The 19921-nt window shown below is 41.3% G+C and overlaps 1 protein-coding gene across 12 annotated transcripts in view; it reads right to left on the reverse strand.

Moving 5' to 3' along the window:
- Positions 1–17370, reverse strand: part of AZIN1 (antizyme inhibitor 1) — a 37784-nt gene extending 20414 nt beyond the window's left edge. For 6 of the 12 annotated variants that reach the window (XM_070630726.1, XM_008541047.2, XM_070630731.1 and 3 more), the window contains exons 1-2: positions 16359–16738; positions 12021–12158 (exon numbers count right to left, since the gene is read on the reverse strand). The gene's annotated coding sequence lies outside the window, so the exon portion shown is untranslated. Of the gene's footprint in view, positions 1–3530; positions 3677–12020; positions 12159–16358 lie in introns of all 12 variants that reach the window. The other 6 variants (XM_070630723.1, XM_070630725.1, XM_008541030.2 and 3 more) reach the window with 3 other exon arrangements.
- Between the last annotated feature and the right edge of the window lie 2551 nt (positions 17371–19921).

The following is a 19921-nucleotide window of genomic DNA, read 5'->3' on the forward strand; positions in this document are numbered from 1 at the left end:
ACAATGGTGGTATTATTCCCATTTTACAGCTGAAGACAGTGAGGCACAGAACAACTAATTAGGCTAGCTCTACAGATGCTGATGATCAAATTACGTTTAACACGAAAAGGAAAAACCTGTCCCCCCAGCACCCCATTCCTATAAAACAAAGGATTCCTTTTTTGGAAATCCAACACAACTCTCAGTCTCTTTGACAGAGCTCTATCGAATCCCAATAATCAGCCAACCATTTCTCAGACTACAAATTCCCATCAGTTGTTAATAAACTCAAGTTTATTCACATGTTAAAAAAATCATGCCTTTTAACCTTTCTTCATATGACTATTTTCTACATTCCAACCTTGCGGTTCTTTCTGCATCTTTTGTCTAATTCACGTAAACCCCAAACTCGAAATTTTTCCCTTTTTCATCCACTTTATTAACAGTTTACATATGATACAGTCACGTGCCGCATAATGACTTTTCAGTCAATGAAAGACCGCATATACAACGGTGGTCCCATAAGCCTATACCATCTAGGTTTAAGTACTGTAGGAGAGGAAATTTTCCTTTACCTTTCCAAATTCTTCCAGTTGGTCTAAGAACTAAATTGACGTGAGACAGATTAACAGGAAAAAACCAAGAGTTTAATAACCTGTATAACATGGGAGAAACCCAGGAAAACCAGAGTAACATTCCAAAACGGCCAAAGCCCTCAGCCTAAATACCATCCTTGCTAAAGACAAAAGATGTTGGGGGTGGGGAGAGTCAGGGACTTCAAATGGAAGGAAGCTAATTCACAGGGAAAAGGAGCAAACATTTGGAAAACTGTTTGTCCACACAGAAACAGAAGAACAAAGAGGGGAGCGCAACAAACAGGCTTTTCTAGGTTCCTCCCTGTCTACCATCTACTTCATGTTATGCTAAGGTGATAGCTCACTTCCTGAGACAGGTTTTCTTAATCTGAATTCTTTTAAGCAGTTAAGGGGGAGGTAACAAAAAAAACTTTTGAGGTTTGTTTCCTAAAAATAATCAGCCTAAGATAATCCTCATGTTAAAGAGATACATTTTGAGATGGCAAATTGTGTTCCCCTTTAGTACACTCTTATTACGTTCACACAATGACACAATCCCCTGACAAATTTCTCAGAACTTCTCCCCACCATTCAGTGGCAAATGACTGTAAAGTCCACTCATTTTGACACATGTATAGACCTGTATAACCACCACTACCATAGTTAAATTCCCTTATGTCCTTTTTACAGTAAATCCCCAACTCCACCTCAAGCAACCACTGATCTACTTTCTGTCATGATAGATTAGACTTTTGCAGTAGTGAAATAATTTTAAATGTTAACTGAGGGCCAAACTAAAACAGCTGACAAATAACGATACTACCAACATGAATAAAAATACTCAACAGCATGCCCTCCTCTAAAAGAAAGAAACAATGCCTGTGGAGTGGCTATATTATCATCACTGAAATGGAATGGTCACTTCAGAAGTAACCATAGGGTTAGTTTACCAATCCCTAGCTGACTCACAAGAAGACTGACAGAGGGGGCCAGCCCCATGGCAGAGTGGTTAAGTTCACACGCTCCAGTTCAGGAGCCCAGGGTTTCACCGGTTTGGATCCTGGGCACAGATCTAGCACCACTCATCAAGCCATATTGAGGTGGCATCCCACATAGATGAACCAGAAGAACCTGCAACTAGAATATACAACTATGTACTACCGGAGGGGAGAAAGAAAAAAAAACTGGCAACAGATGGTAGCTCAAGGCCAATCTTAAAAAAAACCCAAAAAACTGACAAAAATAAAATTCATTTGCTCAACTGGCAGTACTTGACAAAAAACATTAAGGGACTAACACAATCAACATCACTAAATCAGATGTAATATTATTTGATTTCCTTAATTATACTGAGCACTGCAACAAAACAGTTGATTGAAACCAATACTAATAAAGTCCATACATAAAAGATGCTGAACGTGGAGATACCTGAGCTTGATCTCAGTTTATCATCTTAGATGCTCCCTGAAGGTTTTGAGATTCCCATACTTCTTAGCCCAGAGTAGGTACCCAGAAACAGATGGACAAGGGCTTCACAACTCGAAGACTGGACAATTCTTAAACTTAGGGGTGGTGGTGACAGTAATGAACTCCTTGGAATTGTGTTGGAAAAAGATGGTCCATCTTTCACGTTCTTAAAAGCAGCCCGAAAACCTTGATACAAAAGTGACCCAAATGTAAACCTAAGGCTCAGCTTACAGTTTAAGAGTAAAAGCTATGCCTGGGAAAAAGTAATTCCTCAAAACGATCTGCAAAACACAAAGATCTTCAGGAGAGAAGTTTTCTAACACATCTCGAGCCAACAAACCTTTTGTTCAAATGAAATGTCACTTGGAAGCTCAATATTTCTAACAATTGAAAAGACTTAAGTAAGTGGACATGGGTAGGCTGATCCTGATTGAGTCCTTCCTACCTTCAGTATTCCAAAATACCTCAATCTCACTAAAGGAGTCCTAAAAAGCAGTTCATAATCATACCTCCAGTAGTCTGCTCGAAATGTTCTTAACATGTTAGCAAAAGTACTTTAAAGGCTCCACTGTCACAAAAGGAAAAGTTTATGTTCTACATTTCTGCTTTACTTACAACACTAAAGTAAAGAAATATTTGCTTCAAATGTTTTCAAGAGGCATTTAAAGTTACTTGGTGACAACATGTGAAACCAAAAATCTACGACACACAGCATGTTCTAGGGAGACAGAATGAAAATGAGTGTGTGTGTGTTGGAGGTGAGTTTTATACTGTATTCCAGATCTGCCAACTTAATCCATCTCACTTTTAAACACCATAGGAAATTTCCAGGAATCTCTCCATTAAGAATGCCGACTCAAACCCAGGCAACGCCAAACTTCCCCCAATGCTCCGATCCTGGGTATAATTCCCAACAGATACTTGACCATTTTTTAACGGCTCATACATCAGAAACAGGACTGATTTACTGGCTCCAACACATCATGGACCACTATATACTATAGTCTGGTGCTGCTGAACATTGAATTATTTACAGTAAACTTAAAACCCACCCTATGTAAATCTTTGATTCTCTTCAAAATGCTTTAAAACTTGAGTAAATTTATTTTTAACAAAAGCTCTGAAGTTTACTTTTATCAATAGATACTAGGAAGTGTTCTCTACTCACAAGAGCCTTTAGCTATTTTCACAAACACAGACCTTAATATATCATGAAAGAAAGCTCAACTTATTTTACACTAATAAAATGTTGTAATCAATACTACATTTATAGTAATTTCCTCTTGCACATCAAAGCTGGTAAGAAACAAAAGTTTAACATTCCTTATTTACACCTCCATATTGGTGTTTTGGATAATACATTTTTCATGAAGAGCTGCCAAAGGAACAAAAGGCTCCAAAGAACTGCTCCCTGGAGCCTTTCATGAGGCCGCTGAGTCCTCATGTTCATCAACAGGGTAGCTCCAACAGTAGTGGCTGCAGCAGCTGGGCACTTGCCTTGTTACACACCTGCTACAAAGGCTTCTACAGTTGATTGTACTTCAGAAGAAACTGATACATCTTTCAAATAATCACAAGATAATTCTGGCAGCAACAGCCCACTTGACACCAAGCTGGATGAATATGAGTCTTGGATTTCTGAAGTGAAGACCTCCCTGGAAGTAGAACAGGGAGAGCTGAAAGGTTGAGAGTACTGTTCCAGAGACATCTAAGCAGGAAACCCAACCTTAATACATCAACCACTTTTCTAAAAGGACTTCTACTCATTAAAAATGAGAACTTGAGATATTTTGAAATTTACACTACTACTATTACTCTGAAGAAGCCTAAGGGCATTTCTACCTTCATGTTTTTTTTTTTTTTTACATAAACATTTTATGCCTTAGCATTTGGCTCACAGCTTTAAAAATAGAAACAATGCTGGTAACGTCACCTCTGCCTTCTACCTCTGACAGAAAAATATTACTTACCATATAGAAAAGCTTTAGAAACAACTGGCCAGAAGAGCATTAGAAGAGGTTTCCAAAGGATGACTTTGACACTATACATGTGAGGTCTGGAGCAGGTGTGAACCACTAAACAAAAGTACTTCCAGGAAACTACATACTGGAACTGAAAGGAAGTTGCAATAAACTGTACGATGATCGTAAGAGCACATAAACTTTTGCCATACTGTACCAAAAATAAGTGACAGATAATAACAATAACCTACAGAGAGTATTAGGTTAATCAGGAGAGGGGTTGCTTCAACTGACAGTAAGAGGAAAGCCAGTAATGGCTGCAAACACCCTTGAACTCATTTTTCAGGTAATAAGGTTTGAAGAAAAACTGAGTAACCCTATATGAAGAACACTCAAGATAACTCCTGAAGAACTATTTTAAAAGACAGACAAGAACAAGAATACACAGGATATACACTAAAGGGAAGGGGGAAAAAAAAACTCCTAAAGGAAATGAGCCCAACAGGCTAAGTTTACAGTGCTTATATAAAAATTGCCCAATATGAAATCGCATAATAAATTCTAAAATATTAATGAGAAAATGGAAATACAGGATTTTCACATCAATATACTTTTGCATGTGGAATTGACAAGATTAGGCTCTCAAAAAAAGTCTCAACTATCTGATGTGAAGACTAAATTTTTTCTGGGTTAAGTGTGTGTACACCTGCACACAAGTAAAATACTGAAATTCCTTTTGGTAATTAAGATGTGTTAACGTTACAGTTAACTAGTGTAATGCAACATGAACAACAGGAAATACATAACCATATTAATTTCAAGGTTTCTATCATCCTTAGTGCAGCACAGGGAATAACCCTTCAAACAAATTCACTTAATTACTATTTAGATTACCTGGGCACAGATCTCATTGCTATGTCTCCAAGAGGAAAACTCATTTTTAATATATATAAAACATGTGTGCATTACAATTGCTGCAGCCAACAACAGGTTTGAAAAACAGCCTGAACACCTTAGAAACCTGTACACCTCTTTCCCAGGTGGCAGTGGCTGCATCTCCACTAGAATACACATGTTCAGACTCATCCAATCATCAGTCCATTGCTATTTAACAGTTTTATTCTTCGTGCCCTAAAACATTGGCTTTATTGGTTTTGAACTATAAATGGAATCACTGTTGTTTTTCTACCATGACTTCTTTTGCTCAACTTTACAGTTTCATATCCTCCATGCAGATAGATGTGACTGGAGTCCATTAATTTTCATTGCTGTGTAGTATTCTACTGTGTAGATATACCACCTTCATTGATCCAAATGGGACCTAAGGGTTATTTCCCATTTTTTGCTATATTATTTATAAACAGTCATTATTTAAGATATAAAATTTCTTGCTACTACTTCCGTACCGAAGGGCAGTGCTACTCAAGCTGTGGTCTGTAAATTAGCTGATCCACAAGATAAAGAACTAAGCAGCAGCTACTCTACATTCTGGTACAAGAGTTATCTTCCTGACTGGCAGTTTAAGCAGCATTGCCCTAGGCTCTAGAGTCAAGAGCCACATACCTGGGAGTGGAACTGCCAGGTTGTTAGTGAAAAATAGTTTTCAACTCTTTTGCTCATTTTTCTATTGTATTTTTTGCTTTTTCTTATTGACTTGTAGCAGCTCTTCATGAATTTAGGGTAGCAAATTTCTCTTACCTCAAGGTTTATTTATTTAGGGATCATTTTGCTACAGTGTCCTGTTGAACATACTAAGATATCCCATCCTACTTCTGGTCATGCCAAATATACCTAATATGTTGATCACATTGAACCTAGATGATGAGCTAAGATACCATACTTAATTTAGAATAAGTGGGCATCAGAGGATCCTTGCAGTAAAAAACAAGAAACAGAGGCTGGCCTGGCCGCACAGTGGTTAAGTTTGCATGTTCCGCTTCAGTGGCCTGGGGTTCGCCAGTTTGGATCACAGGTGCAGACCTATGCACTGCTTGTCAAGCCACACTGTGGCAGAGTCCCACATATAAAGTAGAGGAAGATGGGCACAGATGTTAGCTCAGGGCCAGTCTTCCTCAGGGCAAAAAAAAACAAAGGCAGCTTGGCAGCAGATGTTAGCTCAGGGCCAACCTCCCCCCGCCCCGCCCAAAAAACAAGAAACAGATCAAAAATAATGTAAAGTCATATATTCAACACAAACCTACTATTAAATTCAGTCTGCATGAGCACATGAAGTCATAGCAGGGAGGTGCAGCCTAAGAACATGCTAGGCAACTAGAGAATTCAGTTAGAATACGAAACTGAAAAGCCCCTACAGTTAAGGAACAGTTTCTTATTAGACAAATCTAAGAACAAAGAGAATGTGTAATTCTTATGATTCTTAACATTAATAGATGTTTTAAGATCATTACAGCTAATACCACCCACATTCACAGTAACAATTACCTTAGAGTGATGCTGTATAACAGAACTTTCTGTGATGATTGAAATGTTCTTTATCACTGTCTAAAACAATAGCCATTACCCACATACAGCTCCCAAGCACTCAAAATGTGGCTCAAGCAACTGAGGAATGGAATTAATTTTACCGAGTTTTAACTTTTTAAATTCTACAGCCATCTGGCTAGTGTCTACTGTACTGAACAGGGAAGTTCTAGAGGATGCCGTTGTCACAAGAAAATTTTAAACTTCTGAGGATCAAGTCCACACATTACAGATCAAAAAAACCCAAACCACTACACCCCCGCAAACCCCAAATAACTTTGCTCAAGATAACAAAGATCAATCCACAAGTTCACAATGCTAGACGGCAAAGGAACAAAAGGTAAGAAAACTCCTCAGCAAGTAAATCCTAAAGAGAGAACTGAAATGTGTGCTTACATAAGATAACGAAGAAAAGGCAAAAAGTTTACAGCAGAGCATTCCAAAAATTTAGTATCTCAGCTCCTGCCGCAAATCAGTTAGTGTTAGGCACTTAAGACCTCATTGTGGCTAGTTATGGCCTTGACAGGCTGAACTTCATCAGCCTAATCCTTGTAACTCAGTGGGATGTACAAATATTTTTGTTCATGCCATAATGTTCTTCACATTATTCACTGGGTTAGAGAAAAGGATGGCTAGATCTCTGCCTGCTTCAGCTACCTTGTGACAAATTGCCTGATTAAGCGTGCAGGGACAACCCTGGAATGGAGGTGAAGGACACAAACATCACAAAGTACGTGAGAGTACTTCACTTGCAACAGCCTTAGGGTTATCTGAACAGCCAGCCTACAATGGCAACTTACCACTTACCTAGATTTTATAGTTTACAAGCTACAGTTTACAAAGTATCTCATTTACTCTAATGGGAACTGTCTCAAAATGGTTTTGGGGGGGTGGTGAGAGGGGCAAACTCAAAAACTCTGAAATAAAACCGGGCAAAGGAGTGCAATGGAACATACACATTGGTAGTCACTATCCTCTCGGCTCAACTACCTTCTGTAATAAACCAAGAACCATTTTATCCCCTTTAAAAATTGATCTACACTGCTTCCCAATCTTTTTGCCCCTCCCAGAAAAGATTCTAAATTTGCTCAAATAAAGAATACCATGTCCCCCAAAGCCTGTTTCATCTATTAATATGCTATTATTATTCACGTCGTGCTTGTACAGGATACCTTTTTGCTACTTTACACAAGCAGTGAGGCACCATAAATACTACACTCTGCATGCCAAGGGGATACACACACTTTAAGAACTGGTCCCTAATCTGTGTATTTCAATGATAGTCGTTCTATTTATCTTTTTGGCCAAAGAGCACCAATAACCATTAATGAACATTATGTTGAATTTGCTTGCATCACAGAATCTTTAAATTACCAAAACTAAAATTTCTTTTCTCTGTAATGAGTCAAAAAGCTGCCTTTTCTACCGAGAACAGTGAAAAATGAAGGAATAGCACTAGTAAATTCATGAAGAACAATCAGGAGACAGAACATGAATATTTAAACACTGATGTTCCTATGAAGTTTCTACATGAACATATAGAGTCAACTAATGAAACCAGGTTGAAAAAAAATTTTTAAAGACAATTTTTAAGAGTCCATTTAAACAAATCAATTAATTCAATCTCTTTTCCATTCTTAGATACAACACAACATTAAAAGGGATGTGCTAATTATTAATTCAATCTGACCTCATCACCAGATCTGCTAATACAAGCAACTGGTTAGAAGAGAATTTCATTTTCTGAAATGGAGTCTTCAAAATTTTCCCATTAGGTTAATTTATTATAATTAGAGCTATAGCTAAATAACTTGAAAATCTAGCCCACTGAAAAAAACTACTGCAGCATAAAGCCCTAAGGAATTTTTAAAAAGGCATGCAAAACTTTTCCACAATTAGAGGCCCTTCATTAATCTGAGATATGACCGGCATATATTTGATATTTTGATATTAAATATCTTGACTTTCTTTTCTTACAGTGCTCACACTTTACATCATAAGCATACTCTAAGGAAAAGTTTGGAAATAAAAAATTTTATTATCTAAGCAACTTCCAAACTTTCTAGATACTTAATGAAATGAACCATGTCAAATTCAGATGCTTACCTGATTTAAAAACCTAACTCTGAAGCCAAATCCTAGAGCTTAGACAACCTACACAGAAATCCTGTTGGAGTATAACATGGTTCAAATAAAATTCATTAGCTATATGATTTGCAATGCTACGTGCCAAGTATTTTTCACAGGAAAGCTAGTGAGTTAAGTCCTTTTAATGACTTTCAGTTTTGCAAATAGTATTATTGTTTCACAGAAAATTAATCTCAGGATTTCAATGTCCAGTAAACTGCTATTGATGTTTAAGGACATTCCTGCAAAGGAGAATTTTCTCTTGCCATTTTTACTAATTCTGGTCAAGAAACCTTTGACTAGGTGGGACCAGATACCCTTCTGAATTCAAAATTTCTCAGATTTTAGAATGGTAGTAAGTACATACACTTTACATATGTTATGTAACCCTCTCCAGGAGGCTATGAGTCAGTATCTTGTAACCGTAGTATTTCTGCCTCAAAATTTAGGAATATTAACACTAAATGGGGTAAGTAAAGATAAAAGCCTCAAATCAGCTCAGATTCAGATCAAGTTTTTTGTTCTGAGATCAGTTCAGGTCACATCAAGAAAGCTATAAAAAAATTTTTTTAAAATAACTTCTGATTTGGGCCTGGCCCCGTGGCCGAGTGGTTAAGTTAGCACGCTCCACTGCAGGCGGCCCAGTGTTTCGTTGGTTCGAATCCTGGGCGCGGACATGGCACTGCTTGTGGGACCACGCTGAGGCGGCGTCCCCCATGCCACAACTAAAAAAAAGGACCCACAACGAAGAATACACAACTATGTACTGGGGGGCTTTGGGGAGAAAAAAGGAAAAAAAATAAAATCTTAAAAAACAAACAAAGAGCCAATATTTAAAAAAAAAAAAAAACTTCTGATTTCAGAACTATATGAATGTGGGATTGTGAACCTGAAGCTTTATAGCAAAGCACCAAGTAGTAAAGTTTCATTTAACATAATATACATTGTACCTGGGCATAATAAACAAGAATAAGTCACTCTGGCTGCCAGAATCTGCAGAATAAAAAATATGTTTAGCATATTCTATCTGTGCCCATTCACCTCACCCCAAGAAGGAGGGGAAAACCATGGACTTTCCAAGTTCTATAATATTTAATGAATCTAAATAAAGACTACTTTTTCCTGGGGCCAGCCCCGTGGTTGAGTGGTTAAGTTCGTGTGCTCCACTTCGCTGGCCCAGGGTTCACCAGTTCAGATCTTGGGCATGGACCTCCACAACACTCATCAAGCCATGCTGTGGCAGCATCCCACATAGAAGAAGTAAAATGACTTACAACCAAGATATACAATTATGTACTGGGCTTTGGGAAGAAAAAAGGGAGGGAGGGGGAAAAAAAAGAGGAAGATTGGCCAATAGATGTTAGCTCAGGGTCAATCTTCCTCACCAAAAAGCATAGAAAAAAAAAAAAAGACTACCCTTCCCTGATTTGGCAATTTTGTATTAACGTATCACTAGTTAATACTAACGTATCAGCTCACTGACATTAGTTTCTCAAGAGGAAATATCATGAGAAACATTAAATATAAGGCAAAGTTAAGTTTCTGTTAAAGCAAGAGACTTGACCTAAAAGAAGCCTTATCTTTTAAAATGGTCTTGCTTAAAACGTGAAGCTTGTTCTTAAATTTCCATCTTAGAATCTACCCGTGACTACGATGTCAACTAGACCCCACTCCAGAAGAGTTTTAAAACTCCAAGCCAACTTGGGGGAAAACATCAGATATGCTGGAAGTAAAACTGATGACTAACAAAAATTAAAAGATAACTGACTTGATACTGAGATGGTGGCAACAACACTTCTCCTTAATATGCAAAGAAGCCACTAGGTTAAAATGCAGATTCTGATTCAGGTTTGGGTGGGGCTGAGAGTCTATATTTCTGTGCTGAGTGATGATAAAGCTCATGTTCCAAACACCACATGCATTAACAAAGGGTGATACAAACTATCACTTTAGGGTTAATTGTCCTAGTTAAACTTTATTTTATAGGTGTGATTTAAAAAATTAGCAATTCGCTCAAATTCACACAGCTAGAACAAAGGCAGTATGGGAAACTCTACAGGCAGGGTTCTAAGTAGAACTTTCAAGAAATCCTATTATCTAAGAGGTAACATACCCCCACCCCTTTAGCTTAAAAGAGAAAGTCTAAAATTGTAATTTAAGGTTAATATAAAATGTGTTGGAAAAGTTTGCTTTAGGGGCTGGCCCCGTGGCTGAGTGGTTAAGTTCGCGCGCTCCGCTGCTGGCGGCCCAGTGTTTCGTTAGTTTGAATCCTGGGCGCGGACATGGCACTGCTCATCAGACCACGCTGAGGCAGCGTCCCACATGCCACAACTAGAAGAACCCACAACGAAGAATACACAACTATGTACCGGGGGGCGTTGGGGAGAAAAAGGAAAAAATAAAATCTTAAAAAAAAAAAAAAAAAAAATTTGCTTTAACAAACTCTAATTAGATAGAGCAATATTTCTATTTGATAAAACCTGTGTAACAAGATCACACTAAAGAAACTAAATTGATACCCTCAGAGCTTTCCTGCAAATTTCAAATGTTATTACCTCCAAGTCTCTGGCCAACTTAAAAACATATAAACCTCAACACCAAAACTCAAATTTCAACAGGAAGTAATCTATAAATAATAAATTTTAAAAATGAACCACACAAATCTGGCAGCACATATTCAAATTAATCAACAGTTTACTGTAGAATTACGTTTTGCACAGAGGTTTAACTCAAAGTCAAACCCATACATAGAAAATCAAATAAGTATAGTCAAACTATCCTTGGAAATCTCTTAGTAAGGCAGCATGCTGGGAGACATACATATATCAACTCTTAGTAAGTCCTCTAAAAACAACCAGTTTTTCTCCACCACCTGAGTATTATATAAATCTGGCCAGAAGCTCAAAACTAGAAAAACAAGAACTAAGATTCACCTCTCATGTCCCATGCTCTGGGTACAGCTTCGGTGAGTAGAATGGACAGCAGAATTCTTTGCTCTATTTAAAAATGTCTGATATTTTTTTCTTGGTTAAGACCAAATAATTGAATCCACCAAGTTCAATGGTTGAATGTGATACTGCTTAGATTTTAAGTTAAGAGGGAAAAAAACCCACTCTCTCCAACTTATCTCAACATCCGGACAAATAAGATTACCTAAAACTTAGTCTGCAGTATTGTATTTAAGTATAGTAATACTTATGTATTTAAAATAAATTTTAAGTGATCCACTCACTGGTAAACAATACAAAGAATCAGTATACCTGTTAATTGTCAACCCTCTAAACTATTTCAGAACTTTTAAAAAGAGCTTTAAGGGTCACTGCACTTTAAGTGGTAAATACAGTTCCAAGTTTTGAAAAAGACTGAGCAACAAGAACTCGCCTCTACTTCAATTTTACAAGACTCCCCCCACCAACGTGAAAATACTTACATGGACAAGTTAGGAGATGGAACCCCCCTATCATCAGCTAGGTTCCCAAGGTGGCTCGGCGTTGAAGTCAAACTGCTCTCTATACAGCACTTCTCCTAGGCCCTCTGGGTAGTTGTATACTTGGTCAGAAAGTTCGCCCTGAAGAAAGAAATAAAATTAATAGTATACAGTCCTATGTTAAAAAATGTTAGGCTGTGTGTCAAGTAGGTTAAATTGACTTAAAGATTAACTGTGGGAATAAGTTTTAGTTTTTATAGTGTTTCATTAAAGTCACATTACACAAAATGATGTTTTCAAAGCACCAAGTACGTTGTTATGTAGTAAGCATTTCCAAGCTGCTATGGCACAAAATTCACAGAACTTGACAGCCTGGTCATCTTAGCAAGTTGCTTTATCTACCTATTTGGTTTCCAGGCTTCATCTAATTTCATCTTTGCTTTTATTTGTCCTCCAAAACCCAAATTCCTAAATGGCCTAAAATTTAAATATTTCCAGGTACTCTCACCAACCAACGCAAAAAACCACCAACGCAAGATTTTATATGTATAATAATCTAGCAGTCTATAACTATCCAGAACACTTCGTTTACTCTCCAAATTCCAAGCTCTTCTTTGCTTAAAATGTAAAATCCGACTACATACCAACAACAAAAGATAAAGATTTTATGACTTGGTTAATACATCTTGTATGTATGTGAAATGATGTTTGAGAACTGCCTTATATATTGGGCACTATCTTAGGGTTTACCACCTCCTCATACCTAACCTATTCCAGATCTAAGTCACTCTACTATCACTAGGAACAACATATGAATATGAAACTGATTGGCATACCACAAAATGGTAAGTTTTAGAAATGGTCATTACTCATTACGATTTGATTGGGTGGACTTATCACCTCTAGGCTAAACCACTGTACCTCGGCTTCTATTCTTAATTCAGTGGTCGCTGCTTTAAAGCAATGTGACCTGACAATATCTGCTACAAGAGTGCTAAAAAGGAAACCAGAAAAATGATGAAACTAGAAACTAAAAGGCCAAGAATCTGAGAGATTTCAGAAGCACTCTAGGCATATCTAAAGCATATCTCATCTCAACCAGGATGCATGCAACCTTTCAGGGAAGTAAAATGTTCTTTCAGTCAGTTAGGGGAATCTGTTCACACACTCAATGACACTTATGCATGATGAGGCAAGAACCCATACCAACATGCAAAGGTGATTATAACCTTACATTAGATCCCAGATAATGTACCCCAAAACAAAGGTTCCCATTCTTCCCACACCAAGATAATTTTAAAAATTAAAAGCCTACTCATACTGGAGACAGAAACAAAGTTTATTCTCAATTTTCCTAAGAAATAGGGTAATTATCCTAGGTGAGACATTTTCATCTTTTCCCCACTACATATTCACAGCCATTTTGTTGCTTAATTCAACCCAAGAGCAGTGATGTGAAATGTCAAGGATGTTAAACTTTAGACATTTAAGAATTTTTTTAGCACCATCTCTAAAATATTTCCATCTAATAAAAAAGACAGTAGTAGGAAATAAAGGCCCTAAAATTTGAAAGGCATATTTTAAAAGAGGAGGGGTCCATAGGGTAAGAGGACTATTTACATACAAGATAAACAGAACTGTTTGTTTATACAGTTAAGAGAAACCACAAGAGAAGGTTAAATGAAAATATGGAGACAAAGAGGTATAGGTAAAGACAAGTTATTCTCATTTAAAATGGTGTGTGTCTATCAGCTGGATCATGTACTACATTGCAATCAAGTTCCTTAACAATTGTTTGAAGAGAATGCCTCTTGCTGCAACATCTTGGCATATAGCACAGGGAGAACTAGACTTGACTGAGTCAGCAGTTGGCCAGTAACTCACAAAAAACCTTCTCCCATCACTATGACAGTAACCTCCCAAAAAACAGTATCCCCAAATTGTCAGTACTTCTCTGAACAACTCACGTTGCCTTTACCAATGACTTTTAAAGTTGCTGTGATATTCTTTTCAAAAACCCAAACTCCAGGCCAGTCAGGAGAAAAATACCAGACAAACCCAATTGGGGGACATTCTACTGGACATCTGGCCAATACGTCTCTAGACTGTCAAAGACACGAAAAACAAAGAGACAGAAATTGTTACAGATCAGAGACTGGGGAAGACATGACAACTAAATGCAACATGGTACTTTGGATTAGACCCTGGAACAGAAACATGACATTAAAACTGGTGAAATCCAGAGGAAATCTAGAGTTCAGCTAATAGTAATGTATCAAGTCAGTTTCTTGATTTCCACAAATGTACCACAGTAATGTAATAAGTTAATAATATGGTAAATTGGGTGAGAGGTATGCAGTGACTCTGTACTATCCTTGAAGCTTTTCTGTAAATCTAAAACTATTCTAAAAGTTTAAAAAATCAGGCAAGGTATTCATATAACAGACTACTACTCAGCAATAAAAAGGAACAACCTACTGATAAATGTACCATGGATAAATATCAAAAACATGCTGAGTTAAAGCCTTATACACAAAACAGTGCATACGGTATAATTCCATTTATATGGAAGTTCTGGAATAGGCAAAACTAATCTGTGGTTAAAAAAAATCAGAATTGTGGTTGCCTCTGGATAGCGGGAGTTCAAAGGGGCAAAAGAGAACTTTCTGGGGTAATAGTAATGTTCTGCAACTTGACAGAGGTTTGGATTACACAGCTGTATTTTGTCAAAACTCATCAAATAGTATACTTAAGATTTGTGCATTTTACTGTTATGTGAATTTTGCCCCAATATTTTTTAAAGAGTAATAAACAGTATTTAACTATTTAATGATACGTGCATACTTAAATTGGAGAAGTGAAGTATGCTGGTGTCTCCAGCTTACTCTGAAATTCATGGATTGATGTATGGATAGCTGGATGGCAAATAAAGCCAAAGTAAGTGAGGGTACAACTCTTCGGCCTTCTTAGTGTGTTTGAAAATTTGTAAGTTAAACCTGAGTGACAAGAGGGAAGGAACTGATTACTTATTACTGCCCCTACCATATCACCTGTAGTCATTAGGGGCCCATCTTTCCTACCAAATGTAAACTCTCCAAGGCTTATTTGTCTTCATGACCAACAATGCACTCTTACATTTGTAAAATAAATGAAGGATTATTAGGGCCTTGCCTGACAATCATCAGCCCTATTTGTGCCAGGTTCCTCCGCATCAACCTTTCCCGATTACACCGCAATTCCCTCTCCCTTGAGAGTCCTCAGGTTTCCATCCAAGCCGGGGGCTCAAGGATGGAAACACGACAGGACACAAGACATGTAAATGTATCCAAGATGCCACCACAGAATCCGGTTAAATCTGCTGAAACATCATGGGGCTGTAAACTGTGTCACCGACTGTTTTAGGTTGCCTAACCAGCAGCTTAGCCCAAGAAACATACGTGTTCAGGATGTACACTGAGTAAGGGTTAAAACACGTCACCACCATTAACGGCTGGCCATCAAACAGCACTTGATAAGCCACCCAAGCCTACCCTTCTCCCTCTCTGGGCCCACGAATCGTGGCGCGGACGGGAAAACGCAGCCATGGTGACTAATCCTCAGGCTCCAGGGGGGAACCGGGGTGAGTGAAGGCGACTTGGCCCAATCAGGAGCGCCGCAGGAGGCGGAGCAACAGCCCCGAGACTTCCAGAAGGGGCCAAAGGCCTCCCGCTCGCTACCTGACACCGGGGCTTCCCCGCCGCCGGGCCCCGAGTGGCGTCAACTTTCCTCCACCAGGGGGGGCCGCACTCCCCGCACCCTCGAGAACCCGTCCCCCTCCGGCAGCTGTCACAGGAGGCCGGCGCAGGCCCGCCCCGCTCCATTCATAACCTAAGGCCCGGCCGCCGCAGCCCGCCGCGCCGCCCGCCGGGCTCCCGAGGCGAAGGCGCAGTCCGGTCGGGCCGGGGCTGCGGCACCATAGCCCCTCAGGGCTGCGGCCCGGCCCCCTCCCCGGAAACAGCAATGCACCACGGGAGCGGGGCGGGGGCTGCACGCCGCCGGCAGGCAACGCCGACCCCCGGCGAGACCCCCGCGCGCGCCCCACACGCACACGCCCCCTCGCCCCAACCGCGGCCGCGTGGGCTTGGCCGAGCGTCCGGCGGCCGCCCAAGGGCCCGAGGCGCGCCCGGCGGCCCAGCCCGCCGCCACACACACGCCGTCCGCCATGTTCGAGGCGGCCGGCCGCGGGGCGCTGCGGGGACGCCGGGCAGGCGGCGGGGCCCATCCCCGAGAGCCCCGGCCGCTCCCCGAGCAAGGCCAGCCCCACGCCCCGGCCCCGCCCGCGCCCCTCGGGTCGGTACTCACGTGAGATAACGGCCCAAAGAGTCGGGTAAAGCGTCTTCTCTTTTTCGGCGGAATTTTTAAAGAGGGATGTGGTTACCTTGAGCAGAAATACCCAAGGCGGCCTGGGCCATAGGCTGCGGGGACGACGTGGGGGGAAAAGCGCGGCACCGACACCAGCTGGGCAGCAGTGGCGGCGGCGGCCGAAGGGGAGAAATAGAGCAACAGCGCGGGGACAAGAAAGGCGAGGGCTGAGTAGGGAGACGATTAGGCCTCGTCACACCGCAGAGCAGGAGAGCGAGAAAGGATGAGAAGAGGAAGAGAAAGCGAAAAAGGTAGAGACCGCAACCCAGCGAAGAGCCAGAGTGTGGGAAGGCGGTACTGGCGACACCAGTATTTATAGTAAGGGGGCGGGGCCTGGTGACGTCACAGCCGGCCGTGCCGCCGCGGGAGCGGGGCGGAGCCGGGCTGCGGCCAGGAAAGAAAGGAGGGAGGGGGCGGAAAAGAAAGGGGGACAGCGCGGAGGAAGAGAAAGGGGGTGGGGCGCGGCGACCCTGTGGGGCAGGTGCATCCCGCCCCGTTGCCGGCTGCTCGAGGGCAGGCGGAGGGCCCGCTGGGCGGGCGTGGGCGGGCGCGGGAGAAGGCAGAAGGCTCGGCTGCAGCGCAGCATGTCCATGCACCCCCTCCCCTCCGGCGCCCACGCTCGCGCCCGAGGCTGGCACCGCCGCTTTGGGAGCTGGGCCGGGCTCCCCGGCGGGCGAGGGGCCGAGCGCTGTCTTGGGCCAAGGGTGGTGGGACGCGTGCACTGCCTGGAGAGGGTGTGAGGGGAGGCCTCAGGGGCCGTCCCCGGATCTGCCCACTTCGAGACCACTCCGCTTTGTGATAGCTCTGCAGGCTGCGCCTGGGGACTGCCCTGCCGGGGTGAGGCTCCAGCCCCCGCGGAATTCGGCGCTCCTTTATGGAAGCGAGTTCCTGATGCCAGGGCGGGTCTGCGCAGGGTTCCGGTGGCTGCAAAGGCTCGTGACCGCGTTAAAATGTCCCCAGTGCTCGTGCGTTACAATATGGTGCAGTAGGATTTTTTTTTAAAGGAGTGTAGCTTTTATGTCTTAATTTTTAAAAGAGTAGGTGCACTCAGGCCCAGTGTTTATTGATGAAGGACTAGTGTTGGAGAGGGAGTTAGTGATGTTACAAGAGCACAGTAGTACTTTAATCCCCCGCGTCTCGTTTTCGCTGTCGTTTTAGTTTTACTACTCCATAACCAACTTTTTTTGCTAGCGGACCTAGGACGACCTACTTAGCTTTTAATTTATTCTCATTTAAAAAAATGTCTTCGTACTAGTGATCAGAAACCTTGAGCCCTCCCGTGCTAATGCCTTGCAACTCGGACTCAGTGGCGCAAATGGAATATGTATTGACACACCCCTCCTAAATTAAGATCTTTGAGATTAAGACGCTGACTTTTTTACTGTGATGCTTCCCCACTGTCTGTTTACTGTGTGAGCAGCACTGTGCTTGATTAATAAATCATCAAATGAAAAGGAAGAGTGAGAGCCTTCCTGAGTGGAAAGGTAGCAACGCTGAACTGTGGGCTCTTGGATGAAAGTATTAGGTAGAATTGGGAGCTGGGGACTCTATTTCTGATGCTTTTCCATATTTCTCTCTGCTGTCTCTTGGCTTTCTCTTTCATTCCTTAAAAATTCCTTTTGATTCAGAATATTTATAAGCACAGCACTTGACTAGACCCCCTGGGGAAGAGAGGAAAGCTAGAAATGAGTACACCGCTTGAAATCTTGCTTACAATCTAGCAGGGGAAATAAAACGACTATACAAAATAAATTGCTGACAGATAAATAGATACAATGCAGCATGGAAACCAGTGGAAGGAGAAAATGATTGCACCTAAGTGAGAGAAAGGCTGCTGGGGAAAGGTAGAAATAGATTTTGATAGCAGGCCTTCCACTCATGGGAAATGAGTGATTTTTTAAAAAAATTTTACTGAGGTAACACTGGCTTATAACATTATATAAATTTCAGGTGTACATTGTTAAATTTCCACTTCTGTATGGACTGCATCTTGTTCACCACGAGAAATCTAATTGCCATTTGTCACCATACAAATGTCCCCCATTACCCGTTTTGCCCTCCCCCTACTCCTCTTCCCCTTTGGTAGCAGCATTATCTTCCACATATGAGTGAAATCATATGGTATGGCTTATTTCACTCAAGGTCCATCCATGTTATTGCAAATGGCAAGATTTCATCTTTTTTAATGGCTGAGTAGTATTCCATTATGTATATGTACCACATCTTCTTTGCCCTTAGGTTGAGGAAACAAGTGATTATGAGAGCAGATAGGGCAGGGAAAACAGGCAGCAAAATGGGCCAGTTCAGAGAACTGTGAGTGGACTTTCTGGCTCCACCAGAGGGACCTGGTTGCAAATGAAAAGGGCATGGTTGAAAAGGTAGGTTAGGTGACATCAAGAAGGGATCAGAGCTAGGACTTTATTCTGGAACCATTTCAGCAGGGACATGATATACTCAAAGATGTTTTTAAAAGATTACTCTGGCATCAGTGGGATTGAAAATAGGTAGAAAGTTTGGAAGAGAGAAACAGTGAAGGAGTCTTAAAGCAGTTAAGACGAGAACTAAGGTGGGGCTGGCCCGGTGGCGCAGCGGTTAAGTTCACACGTTCTGCTTCGGCGGCCCGGGGTTCGCTGGCCCGGATCCCGGGTGTGGAAATGGCACCACTTGGCAAGCCATGCTGTGGCAGGCGTCCCACATATAAAATAGAGGAAGACGGGCATGGATGTTATCTCAGGGCCAGTATTCTTCAGCAAAAAGAGGAGGATTGGCGGCAGATGTTAGCTCAGGGCTAATCTTCCTCAAAAAAAAAAAAAAGGTTAAAAAAAATTAAGATGCACTTTAAAAAAAATGATACTTAAAGAGAGAACTAAAGGATTCAGAATGGATGGGAGGAGAAGGCATACAAAGAGTATAGGTAATCTTGAATGTCGAGGGAGATGAGAAGGTGTCAAATGGTTTGGGAATATCAAGCTAGTCAACAGAGAGAATTCTGGAAAAATGAACAGAGGTAGAATAGAAGAAACTAGTTAGGAGGGAAAAAGATGAGCCTGCTTTGAGCATAGTTTGAGCAGTTAATGAAATATCCATGTGAAGATGGTCCAAAGGCCCCTGGAAATAGGGAGATCTGGAGCCCTTTCGGCTGCGAATTTGGGTGCCTCTCTTAGAGAGATGATAATTAAGGAAATGTTAAATTAAGGAGGTCTACAGGAAGATGGATAGAAGCACAGGACCTGGAGAAATGTCAGAGAGAGGAGAGCCCAGCAGAGAAGACCAAGAGGACCAGCCAGAGAAGTAGGAGAATTACAGTATGACAATGGCGAGCCATTCAAGGAGGAGGGTGTTCCAGGATGGAATGAGTGGCCAGGATGGCATATCCCTCAAACAGGACGAACAGGAGGGTCTGATTTTGGCAAATGGCAAATCATTAGTAAACTCCAATCTTAAGAAGTTTGGATTTTTATCCCTAGAAAGTTTCAATCATGGGAGTGATTTGAATTTTAGAA

This window comes from Equus przewalskii, chromosome 8 (assembly GCF_037783145.1).
Source record: "Equus przewalskii isolate Varuska chromosome 8, EquPr2, whole genome shotgun sequence".
Taxonomy (NCBI): Eukaryota; Metazoa; Chordata; class Mammalia; order Perissodactyla; family Equidae; genus Equus; species Equus przewalskii.